Source organism: Calliphora vicina, chromosome 4 (genome assembly GCF_958450345.1).
Source record: "Calliphora vicina chromosome 4, idCalVici1.1, whole genome shotgun sequence".
NCBI lineage: Eukaryota > Metazoa > Arthropoda > Insecta > Diptera > Calliphoridae > Calliphora > Calliphora vicina.
This window is the reverse complement of record NC_088783.1, coordinates 12,488,436-12,513,992: the sequence shown is the minus strand read 5'-3', so window position 1 is coordinate 12,513,992 and position 25,557 is coordinate 12,488,436. Positions and strand designations below refer to the sequence as shown.

Here is a 25,557-nt window from a genome sequence, read left to right as displayed (position 1 = left end):
GAGAACAACATGTTATGGTAAATTCTTCATCATAAAAATGGTTGTCACAAACATATACCTATTTTCAACAATCATATATATAATATAATTGCAACAATCATGTGAATCGTTACTTTATCATATTATGGTTACCGCATTCATAAAAAAATCTTGTAATGGTTACAGTAAACATGACTTTATTCCAAATTTTTGTATGTGAATTTTTCAGGTCTTTGAAAGGCGAATTTCTAAACAACTATTTCCCTTTTTTTTCTGAGTTTTACAAAAAAATTTAGATTTTTTCAATCAGTTTTTTTAACTTAGATTTATACAGAATAATCTTGAAATCGATTCATGTTTTTTTGGTTTTCCGAAATTTGTGCTATTTAAGGTATTCAACTTTGAATCCTATAGGTCGCCATGTATTCCAACATGATGAATAGAAAATACATTTTCATACATGTTAGGAATTTTTCTGCGACTTCTTCATACATTGCTTTTCAAAACAACATGTATGTAGTTTCAATTCAATTTTATATATTTTGAGTATGAGTGATATTTTGAAATAATTTCAAATTAATAATACGTCACAGTTAACGTGGTTGTAAGCATAGAGAATAGACATAGAGCGGAAACTCTGCTGTCAAAGACCTAACTCAGTTGTCAGAAACCGAAGTGGTGAGAATGTATTAGTAGAAAAAACTATGAGAAAACAAAAACAACACTCGTATGTGTGATTATTTTGAGTAATTTTTTTGTTTGAGTTTTATTCTAGTTTCCGCTCTATGTTTCTCTATGGTTGTAAGTATCATAGAGAAAACACATAGAGCGGAAACTCTCCTGTCAAAGACCTAACTCAGTTGTCAAAAACCTAAGTGGTGAGAATGTATTAGTAAAAAAAACTATGTGAAAACAAAAACAACACTTGTATGTGAAACTTTTTTGAGTAATTTTTTTGTTTGAGTTTTTTTCGAGTTTCCGCTCTATGTTCTCTATGGTAAGTATCATGAAACTTTTCACTAGAAATTTATAAATATCTATTGAACATTTGAGTGGTTTTTACACTAAAATGGCCAATTCAAACAAACATACATATTTATGTGGTCAATTCAAAATGGTTTAGATTTAGATATAAAATCAAACAGTTTTCAATTGCAAAATTTAATTGCAGCATTTGTTTTACTTTTAAATATGTATGGAAATGTTGTATCAAAAGTCTTTGTCAAGCGCATTGACTGCCATGAAATAATTTAAATGCTTTTCTACAAAATTTTAGATTTTTAAAATTTTTTTACAGATTTAATTAGATAATTGATCTCTAATATTCTTAGAATAATCCTAGTGTGATACCATTGAAATGATTCCAATTTGTTTTTTTTTAAATTTATTAAAATCTAAAACTTACCTTTTATCTTGCCTTAACAGCGAAATAGAGTTAAGTGCTAAAAACAAAACCTTACAAGAGAAGAATTTTTGTAATTGTTTTGCCAACAACTTGATAATTTTAATATAAAAAGCGATGCCACCCTACTATATACTGCTCGTGCAGCTACATATTAAGAGAAACGAAGTGAAAAGTTAAAGAATTTTTTTTTTAAATTAATAAAAATTTTGTGTTTTGTTTTTATTTTTCGACTTGTAAAAATAAATATGAGTGAAATTGTTGTTATTTCGCTGGTGTTTTATTGTTATTTTTACGTAAACGAATTAGTGGGTCGTCGTACTTGTGTTTAATTTAGTTCCACAAATCCACAAAAACTACAACAATATTAAACAAAAAAAAAAAGATAAACAAACATTGATACTGCGACGTTGCAAAGTACATTGAGTTTCACGGTAAGTACACGACGGATACAGGCACTGAGTGTTAGTGTCCGCAGAAGTTTTGAATCACTACCAGTTGGCTAGAGAACAGTGTGGTCAGTTGAGAAATAAGTTTAATGAAATATATGTATGTAAATGTTCTAAAGTATTGACACAATCGGTAATATAAACTTTTATTTCCCATTTCTCAATACATTTTTCTTTGTTAGTTCATTTGCAATATTTACATTATTCATATGCGACCCCATAAAGTATATATCCATATAGCCATGCCCGTCTGTATGTCGAAATCAACTTTCCGGAGCCCCCAAATAATTACAAACATGAATGATACGTCAATATATCGGCTCAGATGCTATTTAAAATCGAGAAAATCGGCCCACAAATGACTGAGATATAATGATAAAAGCGTGACGACCTCGATTTTTGGCCTATTTTTGATCTATATCTGGATTACTAAGTCATTAATATAAACAATATGGATATCAAAATCCATTCCAACGATGCATATAAGGATCTACAATGGGTCAAAATCGGGAAAAATATTTTTTAACCCGAGTTTTTTTTTTCCAAAAAATTTTTTTGTCATAAATTTTTATCACTAAAAAATTTAAAAAAAAAACAACTATGTATTTCGAAAAAACAATTTTGAAAATTTTGTTTACCTAAAAATATTTAAAATTTGAATTTTAAAGTATAATTTGGTATAAGGCCATGGCAGAACAAGCAAGGTACAATTATTAAAAGTACGTTCTCAATTATACATTCCCTATAACGTCAAACAAAAGAAAATTAGAAAAAAACAAAACGAATTGTCTAAGACAAAAATAAATTAATTAAACAAATTTTTGTGTATTTACTTTTTTCGTGAAATATTCAATTCAAATTAAATTTTTTCCAAATAAATATGTATTATTTTTAATATAACGTGCAAAACATTGCGAAAACAAAATAAAAAGTGATGAGAGTAAATGAGTTATTTGACGTTGTAGGGGTAAATATTGAAAACTCTCCCTAATAATTGTACCTGGTTGGTTGGTATAAGGCTAGAGAAGTTGGTCCTACAATGGGTCATAATCGGGAAACAAATTTTTAATGCGAAAAAAACTAAAAAAAAACAATTTCGAATAAAAAATTGAAAAACAATTTTGAGAAAAAAAAATAAATTTTCTTTACCTAAAAATATTTAAAATTTGTGTTGTGATATAGATCTCTTGCTTTCAATTAAATTTATTTCAATCATTCGATTGGCACTGCTCTATATTGTGTGTCGTATGATTAATATGTTTTTACACAACCATTTCTCAATTTATCAATCAGTGCGTATGAGTAATATTATTTTGCAATTATAAAGTTTAAATGCTTATATCTTGGTACTACAATAAATAAATTATAATACAAATTTGTAACATCAACATTCATGTTAATCTTAAAATTACTTTTGCATTTCTAAAGCCACTTCAGTTTCCCTCAAAACCACTGTGAAAAGTCAGAGAAAAAAAAACAATAGCAAAAAACCAAACACTTTTCTGTTCAGTAGAGTAAATCCAAGACGACTACCATTAGAACATTAGAAGTGAGTGTATCAGATGCACACTTGAATAAATAAAATATAAATTATCTTAAAGCATTTGTTTGTTCGTTCATTCGTTCATTTGTTTATTTTAGCGGTAAGTGTAGTTGTTTAAAGCAGCGACAAGACTGGTGAGGGGTAAGGGAAACAAGATGAGAAATAAATAAATAAAATCAATGATTTCCATAATGATATATTAAAGAAGTGAGAAAAAACAATAAACAATTGTTGGCTGGTTTTATTTGTTGCGGCTACACAGGCTAAAAGTCCGTCTGTAATACAAAAATTCGTTGACCATTTAATAAAAATTGTTGATTTCTTTGCTTATTTTTGTTTTATGTCGACAAAATAAATCTATCAGAAGATTTAAATTTTCACTTGATGTTTATTTATTATACATTTTAAAAGCAAAGAAAATAATTTTTATGTGCGCTGACAAGTAATGAAAAATTAATTTACATAAATGATATGTTGTGTGGCTGTATGGAAAAAAATGGTAAAAACATTTAATATTTGTGTTAAAAAAATTATAATTTTCAATTCGATGGTATTTTTTGTATATTTTATTTAGTAATAAAAAAGTAAGAAAATTCAAATTAAAGTTTTTTTTCCCAGATAATATACCAAACTATTTCTACATCATAAAGATATTGTTTGGCACAATTTTCTCATCATGAACAATAACACTGTGCTGAATCCAAGCACAGAAATTCTGTGTTATTGAAGTCCATAGAGTCCGGAAATACTTATCGTTTTATGTGGCGTATGATTAATATTTATTCACTCAAGCATTTCACAATTTATCAATCAGTACGTATGAGTAATATTAATTTATAACATTTAATTACACAGTGGTCTTCGGGTTTATATGTATATTGAAAACTTCGTTAAATTACATAAACAATTATTTGATATTTAATCACTAAAAAAACCCATTGTAGGTTTGAAGTATAATTTACAACCACACAAAAAAATAGTTTGTACTTCTCTGAGTTGGCTCTGTTAAGTGGAAGCAAATGTTATGGAATAATGAGTGTAGATTTTGCTCTATTATTATTAATTAGATTTATTTCAATACTTCGTTTATTACTACTGTGTATTTTGTGGCATATGGGCAATTCCATATCATCGTACGTGACATTTGTACGCCTATAGAGTGGAATATATTTTGCAAAAATAACAGTATCTGAAAAATAATTTGGTCTTTATGTTCCATTCAGAGGGTACTATATTTTGAAATAATAAAAAGTTCTTTCGAAATATTGTTGTCCAAAATATTGAGCGAAATAAGGATATATCGTACGTGACATAAAACGGAACTCATTTTGAGGTAGATGTAGAAATATGCGAAAATATTCGTATAGTGAGAGTCGTTATGGTTTCATTTAATTTCTTACGCTAAACGAAATATTTTTCCTTTACAATCCGTCATATTAACATAAAAACAATCTTTGGATGATTTTATAATAAATAAAATTTAATATCAGAGTCAAATCCATTTCATACTACAAGCTAATTGGGAGACTAGTTTTCGCCGCAATTTTAGCCTAAAACATTAAAAAATTAAATATAATCAGTTTAAACTATTATTTTTATCTTTAAAATGTTGTAATATGATCTAAATACTTTGACATAGTAATATTTTATTATTTTCTTTTATTCAAATAATCTTGAAAAAAGTTTCAAGGGTTTTTGTGTTTTCAGTCGTGGTAGCCATTCCCGTGGAATTGCTCATATGATAAATATTTTATAACACAAGCATTTTTCAATTTATCAATCAGTGCGTATGAGTAATATTAATTTACACCAATAAATTAGATTGAGAGATTTAAATTTATTTATAATAAATAAAAACAATCTTTTATATTTTGATAAAAGTTCTTTTATGAGTAATTTCATTAAAATACTTTGAAAATATCTATAAACAAGAACTATATACATTTGCATCCAAAGAACTATGTATTTAAGTACATACATTCATTAACACGATTACTCAAATTAAACAACAATTATTTTTTCAAGAATTTTCATGATTTGTTAAAATAGCTTACGAAAATGATCGAATATAAATTCGATTTCGAACCAAAGAATTTCGGTTTTTAGTTCAGCTGATAAGATAGGAAAATGCTTTAAAATACACACATGGGCAATTCCAAGAGAATCGCTACCACGACTGAAAAAACAAAAACCCTTGAAACTTTTTTTCAAGATGATTTGAAAATAATAAAATGTTACTATGATCATATTACAACATTTTAAAGACAAAAATAATAGTTTAAACTGATTATATTTAATTTTTTAATGTTTTAGGCATAGAGAATTATACATAGAGGCGAGACACTACGATTTGTCAAACAAAAATACAACAAAAAATATGTTTCAGAGATAGGTTTTTGACAACAGACTTAGGTTTTTGACAATTACGTCTCGTCTCTATGTTACCCTATGGTTTTAGGTATGTTTTAGGCTAAAATTGCGGCGAAAACTAGGCTCCCAATTAGCTTGTAGTATGAAATGAATTTGACTCTGATTGTTTTTTTGCTATTGTCAAATTGTTTATTGAAACCGAATGTATATTTTCTATTAATTTTTTTAGTTTTTGTATACATATATTTACAGAATATATATTTTTTTATTATAAGAGAAAAATCTGTCACGTACGGTATGTCACGTACGATATAAAATTTTATTTATTATAAAATCATCCAAAGATTGTTTTTATTTAAATATGACGGATTGTAAAAGAAAAATATTTCGTTTAGTGTAAGAAATTAAAAGAAAACATAACACCTCTCACGATTCGAATATTTTCGCATATTTCTACATGTACCTCAAAATGAGTTCCGTTTTATGTCACGTACGATATACCCTTATTTCGATCAATATTTTGGACAACAATATTTCGAAAGAACTTTTTATTATTTTAAAATATAGTACCTTCTGAATGGAACAAAATAATTTTTCAGATACTCTTATTTTTGCAAAATCTATTCCACTCTATAGGCGTTCAAATGTCACGTACGATGATGTGGAATTGCCCATATATAATAGTGCTTTCAAATACTTCTACTTTTAATAATTCGATACTACTAGAAACTTCTAATTTGGGTACTCAATAATCTATATATATAATAGATTAACGTTACTGAGTGACTGACGCCAAACGCCTAAAGCTAGATTCACTAAGAAGGGATTTTTGGAATATCGAATGTTTAGGTAGTAAAAACTTGACGGGTGTTTAAGAGTATAAAGGAAAATTGATACTTTTTATTTTAATGGTATTTTTTTAATATATTAAATAGTTAACTTATATAAGTACATTAATGTTGGCTAATATGCCTCTCAGTAAAGAAATAATCAATAATAGGGGCTTAATGGTATTATGGTACCAAAAAAGGAGAACTAAGGAGTACTTTTTCGGTCTTCAAATGATAATTTTTTTATTTTCTATAGTTTTGGACCTAGAATCTGGAAATTACTTTGAAATTTTAACTTGATGGAGTTCAATTATGGAAAATTGGTACTTCTTCTAATGGTACTTTTTATTATATTAAATTAGTTTACTTATATACATAATACAGGCGCGGATCCAGGTCAACCATTTGTGGGGGGGGAATTAAAATTTGTTCTACATTTTTTCTTTTTATTCCTTTTTTATATATATTTTCGGTTTTGGTTTCCTATTTCACCCCCTCTGGATCCGCGCATGCATAAGAGTTGGCTGAAAGAATTTGGATAACTTAATGATATTGAGGTAACAAAAAACTATTGGCTTTTTTTCGTGCCTTAAATTGTATAAGAATAAACATATAAGCAGGAAATTAAACACACATGAGCTTGATTGAGTTATGATCTAAAAAGGGACTCACAGGTACTTTATTTTTACTAATAGTACTTTTTGATTTTTTATAACGATGGATCTAGAAACACTTAATTATGCATTTATGGTTCTGAGTGAATGAGAATTAAAAAGGGATAAAAGTAATGGTACTATTTACTTATTGCAATGGTGCTTATTGAAAATTTTATGATAATAAACCTAAAACTTAGTTACACATGATTTTGAATTCACATAGAGGTACCTTCCTTCCTCTTAATTGTACTTTTTGTATTTTCTATAATAATGAAATATGAAATTAAGCTTTCATGATGCTGAATGAGAATACAAAATTCACAAAGGGGCACAAAGATTTTTTCATTTTTAAATTTTGAATTTTCAAAAGTAAAAATCGAAAACCTAAGCTTAATTGTCGGGTTTCGGTTTCGATTTTAATCCTTGAAAATCCGCAGTTTCGTTTTAGGTTAAACCCGAACACGAAACTCTAAAATATGTTAACGACTTTAAAAATTGTTCTAACATAACTTCGAATTTTCGAACATAATATTGAAATGTCATAGCTTGAAACAAACAATCATTTCATGTTAAATAAAAGCTTGTAATAATTAAAAAATTCAAAAATCTGCACTTTAAATCCGAAATTATTCAACACTGCTTTGATCTTCTGTTCAAATATTCCAAATATCTCTTTTTACGAACGTTCCAATTTCTATCTTCAGCAGTTTGGTCTGGGAAATCATCAAAGATCAGTCATGCTAATTTAGTACGAACTCTAAGACAAAGTTTTGTACTAAATTTTCCCGCTGATATATTTCCATTAATTATACTACTATCAATGAAAGAAAATTTCCTACTAATACAAGATATTTGTTAACAAAGCTGGAAGATCTTCCATTTAAATTTTGTATAGAATTATTCATATGATAGAAATGCTATTATGGTTACCAAATTCCTCTAACTTGCCAGAATTCTGGATAATGGTAAAATTATCAACACTAGTAAAAAGAGCAACAAAAAAGCTTCAATAGAACCACCTGCTGAAAAACTGTTAATGAAAACAACCTTAAAATCTTTATTCGAGGAATTCTACTATAATTAAACTTTATATATATAAATATTAGGGTGGCTCAAAAAAACATTTTGTGGATGTTTCAAACTAAAATAAAAGTTAAATTCATTATAAGCTAATGTTTCTCAACTTCAGTAAAAAAAAACCTTAAACAATGTAGCGTATCCCAGATTGAGTGTTCTGCATCTGCATCTGGACTATAAAGCGACTGACTACCCAACCACTTCATTATAAATAAATGATTCGGTGCAAAAATGATTTAATTTTATAGCGTTCAAGCATAATATGAGACATGCAAAATCGTGTTTCAAGATCTCTCGAATGCAATTCGTATGGTACCCAATTTCGATGCTCTTGGATGAATCCTGCTGCTCGCAATCATTTTTAAATTGCTGCTTGAGTATCTTCTAATGATTTTGCTAGCTTTTGTTGAGTTTTAAAACAATCTTGATGTAGTAATGCCTCCAATTCTTGGTGTTGAAACCTTTTTTTGGCTTGCCTGGGCGATAGTTTTCACTTCTGAACCGCATAAACCATCTCTCGCGCATTGAAACAGATGGAGAACATTCACTATAGGCGGCACTTTTTTCAAATTAAAGAAGTAAAGCTAAACTTCCCGCACATAACGCTTTGTTGGCACACTTTCGCCATTTTCGAAGCAAAAAAAACTTTGTTGTTTACATTATAATGTTCAATAACTAAGTGAGAATAAACAAGTTAGAACGGTATATTCGACTTTGCCGAATCTTAAGTACCCTCCACCTCCATATATATGGGAGCTATAACCAATTATAGGCCGATCATCATAGAATTAGGTATAGCGATTTTGGTATATATGGGGATTATTTATGACGAATTTCAACTTAATAGCGATATTTATAAGTTATTTATGTTAATTTAAGTGATTTTCGAAAGTGAACTTTATATGGGGGCTATGGTCAGATATGGGCCAAACCGCAAAAAAATTGTGTTGTGATTTCTTTTAGCACGAAACTTATTTTTGCTGAATTTTGTATGGATACTGCAATTCTGAAGGCATTTATAGACCATAAAGCCATATTTCGGGAAGAAATTTGTATGGGGGCTAGAAGAAATCATGAACCGATTTTATAATTTTCACCAGAGTTAGTCTTTTAATTATAAAAATAACGTGTGTAAAGCTTTATGATATTATCTGCAATATATTTAAACAAATAACCAAAAATATGTGAAAATTTTAAATTTTTTTTAGGTTGTCTCACATTTTGGTTCATAGTAGGGTATTCATTCGACTAATGATCGTTCGATTAATCGAATAACTTCTTACGAATAATTATTCGAACAATTTAAAAATGGCCATTTTCGAATAACGAATAATTCGAACAATTTTATGTAGAATAATCGAATAAAACGAATAAATGTTCATATATATTTAAATTTATTAAATTGCTTAAAATTTTTCATGATTCCAAATTTAAATAAGTAATAATGACTCACAAAAATTGTATTGTTTCTGAAATTCGACAAACAACTAAAGACAAAGGGACTTTCGATCGCTGTATATGAGTGTTCCGATAGCTCCTTCTATAAATATATAAATATTACTGCAAGAAGTTACAATTCTAAAAACAAATCTTTCAAAATTTTTAACTTAGGACTTGAACCAATGAATATAAATGGTACGGAATAAAATATTTGTTATTTAGCTGGCGAAATATTAGAAGAATCGCAATTAATAATCAAAATATTAACTTAGATTAAAGTGGAGTTGAATGTGATGGAGAATGTGATTTTGAAACGGTCATCGAAAGTGATATTGAGGATGACATTTATAATGATTACATTGAAATAGATGAACGCCATTACATTGATTACATTGAAATAGATGAACGCCATGATCTTAAAATATATGTTTATTAGTGATGTTATTAACCGCGTACGTAAGTGTTGCGCAATATTTAATAAATCGAATGATAAACACAAATATTGCAAACTAACGTTTTGTCACAAGAAAAGCATGGAGTCTTATACATGATTTTGAACATCATTGTCTAACATGGTAATAAACTTTTTGCGTATTTGTAAATACGTTAACCATGCACTGCCTGACTTCAAATTAGCCACGTTCACTGACAATGATATCAAACTTTGGACAGATTCCCTTTATTGAGTAATTCCCCAAGACCACTTTATTAAGCAAAGATTCGGCAACGTTGATAGTGCTTGATGTATAATACAATATGTTATTTATAATTTAGAAATAGTGAATAATTAATTTACTAAAGAATTAGTTACTCAATTTAAACCCCGAATTAATGAACGACATAAAAAAGTTCTTAATACGTTTATATTGTATTTGAATTCAGGATCATGTCCAACTAGCTAAAATTGTTTAAAGCATAGCTCCAAAACGGAAACTAAAGGGTTTGCTAGTCAATTGTTTTGTAGATTGTTCGGGAGTTAATCTGATTAGAATATTTCTGATGAAAATTTAATGCTGGACTTTGTTTTCGAGTGTTTTTTAACATTATCAATACTTGAATTGTTAACTTTATCGTTTTTTTTTTTGTTTTTCTTTAACAATCAAATATTAAAAAACCGACATCAAAACTTCATTCTTTATATTTTTTACTCTAGTTCATAGCTCTGGTTCTACTGAACCGATTTTGCTGATTTTCAATACCAAACTGCTTAGGACAACAATAAACATATTTTTGTAATTCTACCAATTTTTTTTGGCGTATTTTGGACGTGAGCGTGTTTTACACAGACACACAGACGGGCAGACAGACGGATATGGCTCAATCGACTTCGAATTTCACAAGGATCAAGAAAATATATACTTTGTTGGATCTCAGATGAATATTTCTCAATGGAATGACAAACCTATATATACCCTCATTCACCACTTGTTGTGGTGGAGGGTACAATAACAGATACATATGTACCCTTCAAAATTACATATAAGTTATATCTATTTTAAATACCACATTTCTAAGTCATACACCCAATATTTCGCATGTTTCCTTTGCGATAAATGTGGAAAAAAATCATAAAAATCTTAAAAAAGGAGTTTTTCTCCTAAAAAACGATGCTTTTATTTTAGCTGGGAACATCAACACCTTATTTTTCATCATTACAAACGTGCCCAGCCTAATTTACATAAATCCTTTTCTCGTAACTCATTTTTTATTTATATAAAACTGTTTGTGTAGAGTTTTTTATCCAAAATAGATGCAATTCTATTACAAAATAAAAATCCACTAAACCAAAGAATTTTTTTGTAACTTTACAAATAAAAATCTGCATAAAAATCCTCTTAAAAAAATAAAGAATATACAAATATTTATAAATAAATTCTCAAAAAAAAAATAAAACCCAAGCTTTGTTTTGGTGGCATTACGCGCAAACCAAAACAAAACAGTAAAAAGGGAAAACCCCGCAATAAAGTACATATTTCAGCTGCTTTGCTAAAGTACTTCCGTTTTGTATAAAAATAAAATTCATTGTTGGTAGTGTGCTGCTGCTTTTGTTTTGTTGTGTTTTTGGTTGAATGCCATATTTTTATGAATTTTGTTTTTACTTTTTTATATACAAAAACACACAAACATATTTATATTTATTTATTTGTTTATTTCCCTTGAAATAAACTCATATAATAAAATTATTTTTCTTTTTGGCTTATAATTTTTTGTTATTGTCTATTTACATCCTTTTTTTTGTAAAAAAACGGAATAATAAAACTGTAAATAATGTTGGTTTAAGAAAAAAAATTAAATTTTATTTAAAATTAAAGTTTTTTTATTACAACAAATATTTCATAGTTTTAATTAATTCCAAAGAAACTATTATTATGAGCCGCTGTTGTTAAAGTTAAGTAAAAAAAGGCATTCATTATTTATGTTTAAATTTAGCTAAAGGCTACTTCCTTGAAGTATGAGTAAAATATATTTAAAAATAAAACATTTGTACTTCAATTAAATTTGTATTTACAAACTGTTGTGCTTTTATCAAACCAATAATGTACCATTTTGCATTAACCGCATACTTATGTTTGTATGTATGTTGGTTTGAATTGGCAATTTCATGTCAAAAAAAACCTTTAAAATTTGCAAATTTCTAATGAAAAACCAATATTTGTGGTTTTTTTCATAACACCTGATAACATTTTAACTTTGACGTATAATTATTGCGAAATTATTACATATCACTCATACGTAACAAATTATTTAAACAGTTAATAGTGAGACCTAATGCATACAAAATGAAATATCTTTGAAACTACAAGTCCTTTTGCAAAATAATTTAGACAAAAATCATAGAATAAGACTTAAGGTTTCAGAAAATTAACTTACTACACCATTTTTCATTGAAATTGAGAACATTATACATGATATTGAGAAAATTCCAAATGAAATTGAGAATTTCCATTTTAAATTGAGAAAATCCCAATTTAAATTGAGAAAATTCCAATTGAAATTGAGAATTTCCATTTGATATTAAGAAAATTCCAAATGAAATTGGGAAAATTCTAATTGAAATTAAGAAAATTCCAAATGAAATTGAGAAAATTTTATTTTACTCTACATATGTAAATAATATACATTAAACAAAAAACATATGACCAACAGGCATATCTTAGAATTCCAAGGCGCTTTGGTGGAATGATGTTGTATGTTGTATAGCTCTACTGCAATCTTCAGTAGTTATACAGGACTTGGAATCGATAATTAATTCTTGAAGATATAAAGTCATCTGCTCTCCTACATTTGGAGGAATTACGGTTGGTATATTCGTCTTTGACTTCACAATACTTTTGATTTTGGGCCAAATAATAGCGACTCAATGAACGAGTTCAGATAACTGATTACTCAACTCTTGCTATCAACACTTTTGACCAATTCGTTTGCGCTTTCGGCAGTGAACGAACCTCTGCTACTATCCATTTGAATAATGACTGCGGTACCAATTGCACCTATCAGGTGGCTTTAATTTTGTTTTTTTTAGTTTAAAATAATTTATATAATGTTTCTCAATTTTATTTAGAATTTTCCCAATTTCATTTGGAATTTTCCCAATTTCATTTGCAATTTTCTAAATTTCAATTTGAATTTCTCAATTTCATTTGGAATTTTTTCAATTTAAAATTGAATTTCTCAATTTCATTTGGAATTTTCTCAATTTCAAATGGAAATTCTCAATTTCAATTGGAATTTTCTCAATTTTATATTGAAATTCTCAATTTGGATTGGAATTTTCTCAATTTGATATGGAATTTCTCAATTTCATTTGGAATTTTCTCAATTTAAAATGGAAATTCTCAATTTCATTTGGAATTTTCTCAACTTCAATGAAAAATGGTGTAGTTAACCTTTTTCACTACAGAATTAGTTATGGTATGTCAAATTTACCACTTCGAGTATAAAAAACAATGTGCTCTGATTTTGCAAAATTTATAGTTTTTGGAAGAAGACATAAAATAATAATAAGCTTTTGTAATTGGTAAAACCAATTTACCAATACCCACCCGGGTGACCATTACGGATTTAGAGTTCTGTAAATTTATTAAAATCATTTTACAATTTTTATGAGGATTTTTTTAAATTTTGTTCGTCGCATATATGTATAAAAGTGCAGTACCACCCGGGTGGGTATTGGAAAACCATGTACATAAAAAAACCTTTGGTAAAGCGAAGGTTAACATGTTCAAAATCTCAATTCCTTTGCCTTTTTGGCACAATTTAGATTTAAACCTGAAAACATTACAATAAAAATGGTCATCCCAAAATTTACGCTAGATTTTAATGAAAAAGAAAAACTGTATTTTCTTTATATTGAAATCGCTCCACAAATGGCTGAGATATAAGGAAAAAAACCTCGATTTTTGGCCTATTTTTGATCAATGTATATCTGGATTACTAAGCCATTAATATAGACAATATGGATATCTAATGATAAATATTTCAAAATCCATTGTAGCGCTGCATATAAGGCCGTAGTAACTTGGACCTTCAATGGGTCAAAATCGGGAGAAATAATTTTTAACCGGAATTTTTCTTTACCAAAAAAAATTTTTTTGTCATAAATTCTTTTTTACTAATAAATTAAAAAGAAAAAAATTGGACAAAAATTTTAAAAATTTTTGAAGATTTTTTTTTTAAATTTAGTTTACACAAAAATATTTAAAGTTTGTATGGCTTATGGCAAATGTGTTTTATCGGTTTCAACGTGCGAAAGATGGTTTGAGCGGTACAGATTTGTTAATTTTAACATGGCAGACAAAGTTCGCCCAGTCCAGTCAAAAAAGTTTGAAGACCAAGAATTGGAAGCATGAATTGCATGAAGAGCTTGCCAAATTATTGGGATCTACTCAAACAGCAATTTCATTTCAAACATTTGGTACCATATGAATTAAAGCTGAGATACCTTGAAAGACTATTTTGCATGTCCGAAATGTTGTTTGATCAGTTTTGCACCAAAATATTACTTGCGATGAAAAATGGATCCATTACGATTATCCAAAGCATAAGAGATCGTATGTGACTCCCGGCCAACTAGCTGAATAGGCAACAAAGCCAAATATCCATGCTGTTAAGGTAATTATCTATATTTAATGGTAGCAAAAGTGTCCTATCTATTATGAGCTGCTGAAATTTGATCAGACCATCACAGGGAACCTGTACCGAACTCAACTGATTCGTTTGAAGCCGATCTTTGGCAGAAAAACTCACAGAATATTCCATCATAACAATACTTTATGGTTCAGTCCTGGCTCCGTCCGTCTACTATTTGTTTGGATCAAAGCATAACGCTCTCTCTCGTATACAGAGTATCCGATATTGGCTTGATTCTTTATTGGACTCATAAGATGAGCAGTTCTTTTGGCTCGGTGTCCATATGTCCAATGAATAAATTTGTCTGGTACAAATGTTTCAAAATAAAAGCTAACAATTTGGAAAAATCCCACAGTTTTAAGTCATGTACCCAATAGAAAAACATTAGTTTATTAAAAAGTATGTTGAAATCAACTTTCATACATGATTCATATATCAATATATCCGCTATAGACCCAGATCGATTGCTAGTTAAAATCGAGATAACCTGCTCACAAAAGGCTGAGATATAAAGAAAAAAAAACAGGAAATCCTCGATTTTTTACCTATTTATACCCTACACCACCATAGTGGGGAGGGTATAATGCGTTTGTGCAGATGGTTATAACGCCCAAAAATATTAGTCTAACACTCACCTTAAAGTATACCGATCGACTTAGAATCACTTTCTGAGTCCATTAAACGATGTCCGTCCGTCCGTCTGGTCGGCTGGCTGTCAATATAAACTTTGTGCGCAGAGTACAGGTCGCAATTTTGAAGATATTTCGATAAAATTTGGTGCATTTAATTTTTTCGGCCCAAGGACCAAGCCTATTGAAACTGGCTGAAATCAATCCATTATTTCACCTAGCCCCCATACAAATGTCCTTCCGAAATTGGACTTTATCGGTCATAAATGTTTATAAATGTATCTCTACAAATTGCGCTCCAAATAAGTTTTATATATACAAAATTCATGTCACCAAATTTTGTTACGATCGGTCCATAATTAGTAATAGCTCCCATATAGACCCGCTTCCGAAAATCACTTTAACGTGCATAAATCCTTTGAAAATGTTGGTATACTCACAAAATTCAACATAGTAAGCTTTCATATAGACATAAATCACACGACCTAATTTCATGGTGATCGGTGCATAATTGGTCATAGCTCCCATATAGCCCGCTTCCGAAAATCTCTTTAACGTGCATAAGTCTCTTAAAAATCTTGGTATGGACATAAAATTCAACATAACTAACTTTCGTATAGACATAAATCACACGACCTAATTTCATAGTGATTGGTCCATAATTGGTCATAGCCCCATATAAGGCCCACTTCCGAAAATCACTCAAAAATATAAATTATTGAAATTTTAAAAGAAAAATGTTTTTGCTCTTTTACTTAGTGTAGGGTATTATATGGTCGGTCAAGACCTACCATACTTTCTTACTTGTTTTTATATATAGATTGGTCTTGTTTCATTGATATTTATCCAAATTTTTATTAATTTAAATTAAATTTTTAAAATTTTTACTTGAAAATAAATTTATTCGACTATTCGATTAATCGACAATTAATAAAATAACAATTTTTGTATTCTAAATTGAAAAATGTTAATCATTCGAATTAAAAATATATGTTTTATTCGATTATTCGATTAATTTGTAAACGAAACAACCCTAATTAAAATTGATGATGATGTCTTTCTATTTAAACAAACAAATTCATGAAATACAAGTAATTAATTAATTAATACCTACATTCAAATATACATATATGGAAATGAATTCGTATGTATTTCTAAATTTATATTAAATACACTGTAAGCATGAAATATATAATATACATATATCCTTACATATGTATATTAAGCAATCATAGTTAGGTTTAGATAATCAAATTAAAATTATACCAAGTATTTATTCACAACTTACGTGCTGGTAAAAATATAAAACCGAATCCAAACAAGTGTGCATAGAATAAGTAGAGAATTTTTTTGTTGAATTGTCGAATTTGAACTTTTTTATTATTATTTTTCTTCTTTTTTTTTTTGCTTAAGTTTTCTTTTTTTATACTTTTGGGTTGTTAGTTAAAGATGATAATTTCAGTTTGGTTGTTTGTATATTTTGTTGTTGCTGCTGTTGCTGCTTGTGCTTTATTTTGGTTTTGTTAGAGAATTTCTGATTAGTAGTGCACTTTTAATTTTCAGCAGAGCTGCTTGTGCTGGCGATAGCGCTGCTGCTTTTTCTTCTACGTTCTTCTTTTACTTTTTCAAACTATAATTTAAAACTTTTTTAATTTTTTTTCATTTATTTTTTGTTCGAAAAAAAATACACACGCACTAACATTCATACATATAAATACACACATACAAACATTAGAAAATATAGTTTTTCCCAAAAAGAACTGCCAGTTACAGAAAAACACATAACTTTTTCTTAAATTTTTGCCTGCATTCTGAAGATAAACAAAATCTTGGTATATAAAAAAATAAAAATAAAAAAAAATATTTACACATTTACTCACTCACTCACCACGCTTGTGGATGGATACCAACCAACACAGTCAGTCGCACAGAGTTTTATTTTAACGAAATGCGTTATCAGCATTTAAACCGAATAAACCGAAAATGAATTGAATTGAAAAGAGTATGAGCAAAGAATACAAATACACTCTCACACACTGCACTGTAGGTAGGGGTACTATAAAATGTGGCAGGTTAGAGAAAAACTTAAACTCCCACTAATGTTTAAATAACTGTCAACTTAAAAAGAGCAGATTTTACTTAAAATTAATAACAGTAAGGAAATTGGGCTCATTCGCCAAAATATGGTCAAAAAATTAGTTTTTCTCGAAAATCGCAAAATTTAAATCGAAGGTACGGAAAAACTTTTTCATTTCGTGATCGTGTTTTCTTTTAAAAGGACTTCAAATTTCCAGAGGAGTACATTTTTTAAATATTTCTGATCATTCTACTATGCAAAATTTGGTGTCAAATGATCAAGAAGAGTTGTAAAATATTTCGTATTATATTTATTTTATCCTGTAAGGATCAACAGATATCAAAAATGTTCTTTCAAATTTTTATCCTTGAATATCTGTTTAGATTTCCAATAATTTTTATTTCAAAAAAATATCCAAATATTGAATATACCAAAATATCATCCTTTTATCTTCACTACTTAAGGTAAGTTTCCGCATACACCGTAATCGGCACCGAAAATGAAATTCCATACATTTGCAACGAAAAAAAGTTCGTTTCATAAATCGGCAACGATAATTGGGAACGGCACCGATCAGTAACGAAAAATCTGTGATTTGGGGCCGGAACGAAAACAACTTCAAGTAGGTTGTTTTCGGTGCTGTAGGAACGAAATTATTTTAATTATTTTTTTATTTCAAATTCAAAGAAAATCAAAATGAATAAAAAAAATAAATTTTCTTTATTGGAAGAGGAAAAAATAATAGATTTTGTCAAAAATAATGAAATCCTATTTAATGTGCGACATCCAAAATTAAAAAATAATTTCGTTTCTGTTTTATGCCGCAACGCAACTGAAACGAAAACAATTCAGAAACGAGATCTCTTCTGGTGAGTAAAAAAACTACATTCTAAAGTGTAGTACAAAATAAACGTTTAAAGGGACTACACTCTAGGTTACATAGAGACACTTAAGTGACAATTGATTTCACGATAGGTTACATGGGATGTCAACAAGTATAAAATAAACTGTATGAGAATTATAGCAACACAAATTATATAAAACTGCTGACCAGATGTACTGCAGCCAATGTAATCTTCTATTGACATTGAACATTAGCTTGTCATTGAAAAATTCACCAGTAGACCAGTAGCACTACTGACTAGATAGTTATTTTCTATACCTATCTTCTTTATATATAGAATTCTTCTGTACGTGTGTTAGTAACTGAACTCCTCCTTAACGGCTGGGCCGATTTCGATTAAATTTTTTGTGTGTGTCCCTAGATGGTTTAGATTCACAATTGACCTATATAGGTACAATGGGCGTGGTACCTACCATACAAAGTAAACATTTATTATTGCATATGTGGAGTACTATTATAGATTGAGTCTTCAAATTTTGTGTGAGCTATGGCGGAACAACGTTTGCCGAGACAGCTAGTCTATATAAATAAAAATGGTCCATGTATGTAATGGCATCACGTGAGAACGGATGGAGCGATTTTGCTGATTTTTTTTCTATTCGATTCGAAATTTTCAGAAGATGGTTTGTAAAGAAAAAAAATTTAAAAATTCCGGGTAAAACTCGGAATTAATTACAGTCAACTGTAATTAAAAATCTCCCTAAAGTATGCAGTACAAATTTAGATATTTTATTTGCAAATAAATAAGAACAGTCAGGTGTATGTGGGTTGGAGAAACTAGAAGAACTAACATTAGTAAATGCTACCGGGGCGGTCAACTAGTATATATTAAAAAAAAAACTATTGACGCCTTCGCTGACAATGTCACCAGAAATACACTAGAACTGTTGTGTCTAACGTATTTCTACTCACGCTTACAAGAAAGTTGTCGACATTTTAACTAGTGCAATTGTCGATGGAGAAAGAGAGTTCTAGACTGACTACCAAGTTTTAAAATCGTTCTCCTTTATCAAAAGCTAAATGCTAACACGAGTTTTAGGTTAAAGTAGTAATATTAAAGAATTTTAAAAATGAAATGTTGAAAATATCTTCAATTAAACATATTTTTTGTATTTTATTTACCCATATATACTTAAATATAGAATATAAACATGTTTCGATATCGGTAACCCGTTACAAATTGATACCAAAAAAATCATAAAATTTCATGAACAAAAATCGAATTCCGTCGTAATAGTACCTATTAAAGTTTGTGCTTTCAGTTCTTATTTACTGTTCATAAACAATTTTGTTAATTTTCTGAAATTTCGTTTAAAGAACAACAAGAAGGGAAATCTCTATTTTTTTCAACAACAACAACAACATTTCTCTCTGAATTAAACAATTTTGAGAGAATTAACATTAAAACGGTTGCAATTTACATTTTATTGAAGACAAAATTAACAAATTTGTCTATTTTGAAACAAAATTCAAGGCAAAGTGCGAAAAAGTGAGTATAGCTAACAACTTTCCCTTTTATCAAGACAATGATCCCAAGCACATAACAGTTGTTGCAAAGCTTTGGGCATAGAATAAACGCATAGAACGGAAGTGATACAAAAACAAAATACGTGCTATACATTCTCATGAATTAGGTTTCTGACAACAGACTTAGGTTTTTGGCTCTCAGTTACCTATCTAGTTGTTGTTGTTATAGCAGCAGTGATTGCTGAGTTTACAGCCCTTGGCCGAGTGAACTCGGGTCATTCCGGTGCATAGAACCGGCTGTCATGGGAATGGTTACCTATCTAGTTGTTGTCTATGGCTTTGGGTTTTCCGACACCGACACAGGGCCCAGACTTTAATGTAACTGAGTATCTTTCGGTGGAATTAGCTAGGAGAGTGTATCAAAAAAATTTAACACGTTAGTTCAGCTAAAAGAGCATGAAACTATGCCAAAAAGAGCATGAAGTTTGCCAAACTTAGTTAATTACAGGCCATTCTAGACAACAAAGTTATTTTCGATACCTATAAATAAATATTGATCGCAGACTTTGGAATAGCCACATATTTTACTTTGTCCAATTATGTGTTGAGCGCAAGAAATTGAGTTGTTTTGATGTTTCTGTAAAAATTTATAGTTTTAATTATGCAAATTTTAGTTTTTGTTATTTTTTACTGAGCTTTTATGTCTTTTTATGTTTAGAACACATTTATATATGTAAGACAAACTGTATATTTGGCACAAATGAAAAATATATTTTTTTTAATTTTTTAATTGACATTAAGTTTTTGGGGGTGGAAATTAAAATTAAAAAAAAAAAAATATAATTTTGTTTTGAAAATGAACAAAATAAATTTTTGCATAAATTATGGAATAAAAAGCAGAAATATTTAAATAAATAATTTGAGAATTATTTGAATTTTCCAATTTAATTGTAATACAATTTTGTTATAACTTTTAAGGACGATTTTGAACACCATTACATTTTTAGAGTAAGATTTTGTATGACAGTAGACTTAGGTTTTTTTAACTTTTAATCAAAAGATACAAAAACTATTTCATTAACACAAACGAACTTCAAAAATAATAACAAAAAAGCTGTTGAAAACCGCAACAGTTATAAGATACATATATCAAAAAAGTTATTTTATAACAGTTATTATATAACTTTAAAAATAAAAATCCATCTAACAGTTATTTTAAACGTAAAAATAAAAGTTCGAAAGAAACTGTTATAAAAGGGAGTTTTAATATGCCATCATAAAATAAAACTCACTTGAGGAGTTTTATTTTTCCCGTCAGAAAATAAAACAGTATAGGTCTCCGTTGATTCTAACATGGAGAGTTTGTTTGAGTTTACGTTCTTTACGTTCTTTTGGTTTAAAAAGTGCTGCCTTTCTAAGCTTTTGATAAAATTGAGGGTGAAACAATTAGCATATTTTCGAGGCTTTATTAAGGCATTATTAAAGTTAGACACAATTAGACACAACCAAAAATAGCTTGTTTTTTTAATTTTCTGAACTAAAAAAAATTCAAAATTCAATTTAATTGATTAATCATAGTATGGGTATAATCAGAAACGTTGATTAATCGATTAATTAATTAATACGATTTTTTTTATTATTCGATTATCGACACATAACTAAAAAAATATATTTTTAAAAATTTTTGGGAAAATATTTTCCACTTTGACCCAAAACTCTAAACTTCAAATCAAATGTTCAACCTCTAAACGTTATCCGATTTTGTTCAAATTTTCAGCATTTACTTTAGCGATGATGGAAAACAATTTTCGATCTTGGCAGCATCGAAAATCCATAAAGTGCCAGCCTAATGTACATATGAAAATGTATCTATATAATTTTATTAAACCACATAAAAGATAGAAAACTTTTTTTGGTATATAATTTTTTATTAATTTGTTTGCACAAAAAAAAATAACAAAAATATTGTTTACAAACTAACTCACCAACTGGCACACACTCTCACTCACACACATTAAAAATTAACGAATAATTTTACTTTTTTGTTTGAGGTTTTTAATGTTTATTTGATTTTTATGGGAAATTTTTTTTTATTTTGATTTTACCGTATTTATTATTATTATTATTATTTTCTTAGCTGTAGTAATTTATTTTCGTTTTGGTTTTATTTATTGAAGTTAATCTATATGACCAAAACGACCTACACGTATAATTAAAATTAATGGTAGACGACCATTAAGCAAATGACTGGAATTTTTGGCAAACATATTTTCATTTTTTAATACACTTTCTTTAATATAAAAAAAACTTTTCTTGGAATTTGCCTTATAATTTTATGTTTTCCAGATATTTTTATTATTTTTTTGATTATGATTTTCTTGTTTTGTAAAGTATTTGGTCTATTTTCCAAAAAAAAAAAAAAATTTTTTTTTATTGCTCCGTAAATTTTTCTTGTCTAGCGGTATTTCAATTTTTAAATGTTTGTGGACGGACGCAGGCAAAGCACTGCGCGTTGTTTTCATGGACAAACGTATGGTAACACTTTGGTTTTCTTTATCGTTTAGTTTTTCTTCATCTTCATCTTTTTCATCTCCTTGTCTACTCAATTTTATTCTCTATGATTTGCTAGAACAATTTTCAGTTTCATTTTACCATTATAGACACAACTTCGTATAAATGTGTAACAGGAGCATCAAGAAAAACAAAAGAGAGCAATCTAAAAATTTCCCAGTATTTTTTCATATTTTTTTCATGTTTTCTTGCGTGTAATATTTTTCGACCTTATCAATGTGGTGGTTTTGTATTTTTTTTTTTCTTTTTTTCCCTTTTCTGAACAATGAAGCAAAAATTCCCACAACAACATTTTTTAACAAACACCACCAAAAAATCATAAAAATCTTAACAATCTTCTGTACAATCTTACAATTCTTCCATATTTCATTATTTCTGCCTCTGCCTTTTTTCTTTACTTCTACTGCAGCTTTTTTCTTTTAAAAATATGTCTTGGTCTTAGTTTTCTTGGTTTATTGCATTTGTCAGAAATGTTCAAACAGCAAAGAATGGGATTATTTTTTCAATGTCTTAAAGATTTGTTATTTTTCTTTTGTGTTGCTTTTTAATATTTTCTTTATATTTTTTTTTGTTCTCGTCGGTGTTTTTTTAACTGGTTTTATTAGGAAACTTTAACAAGTTTAAAGAATCATGACAATAGTTACAAATTGTTTATAGAAACTTTTCACGTAACTAATTTTTGGATTCCATTATATAAAATTCTGAATGAATTGTATTTATTTATATGTTTCTTTTAGTTTTTAGAAAAAAATACGTTAAAGCTTTAAAGCTCAATTTCCAAAGCTCCCAAAAGTAACTATTTCAAATCTTTTCATTTCCAAATTATAACTTTCTTATCTTGTTAGGTTCCCTAAATCTTATGCTAAAGATATATTGTCCTACAATCCATGTAGATTATAAACTTATAGAGATGCAAAATAAGCGAGATATATACAAAAACACATAGTTGTGACCTTTGACCTCTTTGATATCTTACATAGCTGATAGAAGGTTTTAGGTGTCTTTTAGCACCTTATTTAAAACATGGACATAGAGGTATGTGCCAATTTTCATTGAAATAACTTTCTTTTCGCAGTTTAAACAAATTTATGTATTGCACAGTGGGGCCTATCCAAAAATAAATCTTAATAACATTTAATTTCTAAACTACTGATCTGATTTCTTCAAAACTTGGAACACCAATAGACGAGGAGTTACTATTTTAGTATTATCTTTACATTTTAAGAACACGCACAGTGGCGCCATTTGAGTTTTTTTCGTTACAAAAATCATAACTTTTGTACCAAATAGGCAGGCCCATATCATCGTACGTGACATTTATACGCCTATAGAGTGGAATAGATTTTGCAAAAATAAGAGTATCTGAAAAATAATGTGGTATTTATGTTCCATTCAGAGGGTACTATATTTTAAAATAATAAAAAGTTCTTTCGAAATATTGTTGTCAAAAATATTGAGCGAAATAAGGGTATATCGTACGTGACATAAAACGGAACTCATATTGAAGTGCAAGTAGAAATATGCGAAAATATTTGAATAGTGAGATGGGGTATTTTTTCTTATAATTTCTTATACTAAACGAAATATTTTTCCTTTACAATCAATCATATTTAAATAAAAACAATCTTTGGATGATTTTATAATAAATAAAGTTTAATATCGTACGCGACATACTGTACGTGACAGATTTTTCTCTTATAATAAATCAATATATATTCTCTAAATAGAAAATATACATTCGGTTTCAATAAACAATTTGACAATAGCAAAAAAATAATCACAGTCAAATTCATTTCATACTACAAGCTAATTGGGAGCCTAGTTTTCGCCGCAATTTTAGACTAAAACATTAAAAAATTAAATATAATCAGTTTAAACTATTATTTTTGTCTTTAAAATGTTGTAATATGATCTAAATACTTTCACATAGTAACATTTTATTATTTTCTTCTATTCAAATCATCTTGAAAAAATGTTTCAAGGATTTTTGTGTTTTCAGTCGTGGTAGCGATTCTCGTGGAATTGCCCATATGATAGATAACACAGTTCAACAAAATTTAAAAAATTTCAGAGGCTTTTTAAAGCACTACACAATTTTGATGTATTGTGATTCCAGTAACACAAATATGGTCCAAATTTAAAATTATATGGAGAAGTTTTTTTTTTAATTTTTTATCTAAGAAGTTTCTCCACATAATTTATGATAACTAAAAAACGGTTAGCCCAATATTATTAAAGTAAACTTAGAAAAGTTGAAATTTACACAGCCTTTAATCCGTTTATATATTGTGTTTTCATCAGCTTAGTAGTTCCGAAGTTATAATAAGAAATTTAAGAAAAAAATAAATTTTTTACATGAAAATGGCAAATGTTTGTGTTTTAAAAACTCATGAAAAATTGAAAACGGAAGAAATTGCTCCGGTTTAATGCTTTATCGTAAATCCACATATAATAAGAACAAAGTGAGATATCGAATATGTCAATCTATCGATTATTTTCGAATTTATTCAAATTAAGTGAATTTGCTCATTTTTTCAAAATTGTACTTTATTGTTTGATGTACATAAAATTGAGTAGTTAATGTTCTTCTTTCAATTGATGGCATTTTGAAGACATTTTCACCATGCCATGTGCAAATTTTCACTTATAGATTGCGTTTCAATCAGCTCAGTAGTTTCGGAGTTATAATAACAAATTGAAGCTAAAAATATATTTTCAACGTGAAAATAGCAATTTTTTTGTTTTAAAAAAATCATGAAAAATCGAAAACGGCAGAAATTGTTTAGACTTTTTACTTTATCGCAAAGCCACGTGTAAAAGGAACAAAATGAGATACCGATCATTAAAATCGATGGACTCTTTTCGAATTTATTCACAATTAAGTGAATTCGCTCATTTTCACAAAATTGTATATGGGTACTTTGACTGTAATTATACCCTATACCACCATAGTGGGGAGGGTATAATGCGTTTGTGCAGATGTTTGTAACGCCCAAACATATTAGTCTAACACCCTCTTTAAAGTACGATCGA

General features: G+C 28.5%; 1 protein-coding gene across 1 annotated transcript in view; it reads right to left on the bottom strand.

The window, feature by feature from the left end:
• Window positions 1-25,557, bottom strand: part of LOC135956854 (uncharacterized) — a 163,017-nt gene that overhangs the window by 106,491 nt on the left and 30,969 nt on the right. The window contains exon 2 of the mRNA XM_065507448.1: window positions 16,794-17,135. The gene's annotated coding sequence lies outside the window, so the exon portion shown is untranslated. The remainder of the gene's footprint in view (window positions 1-16,793; window positions 17,136-25,557) is intronic.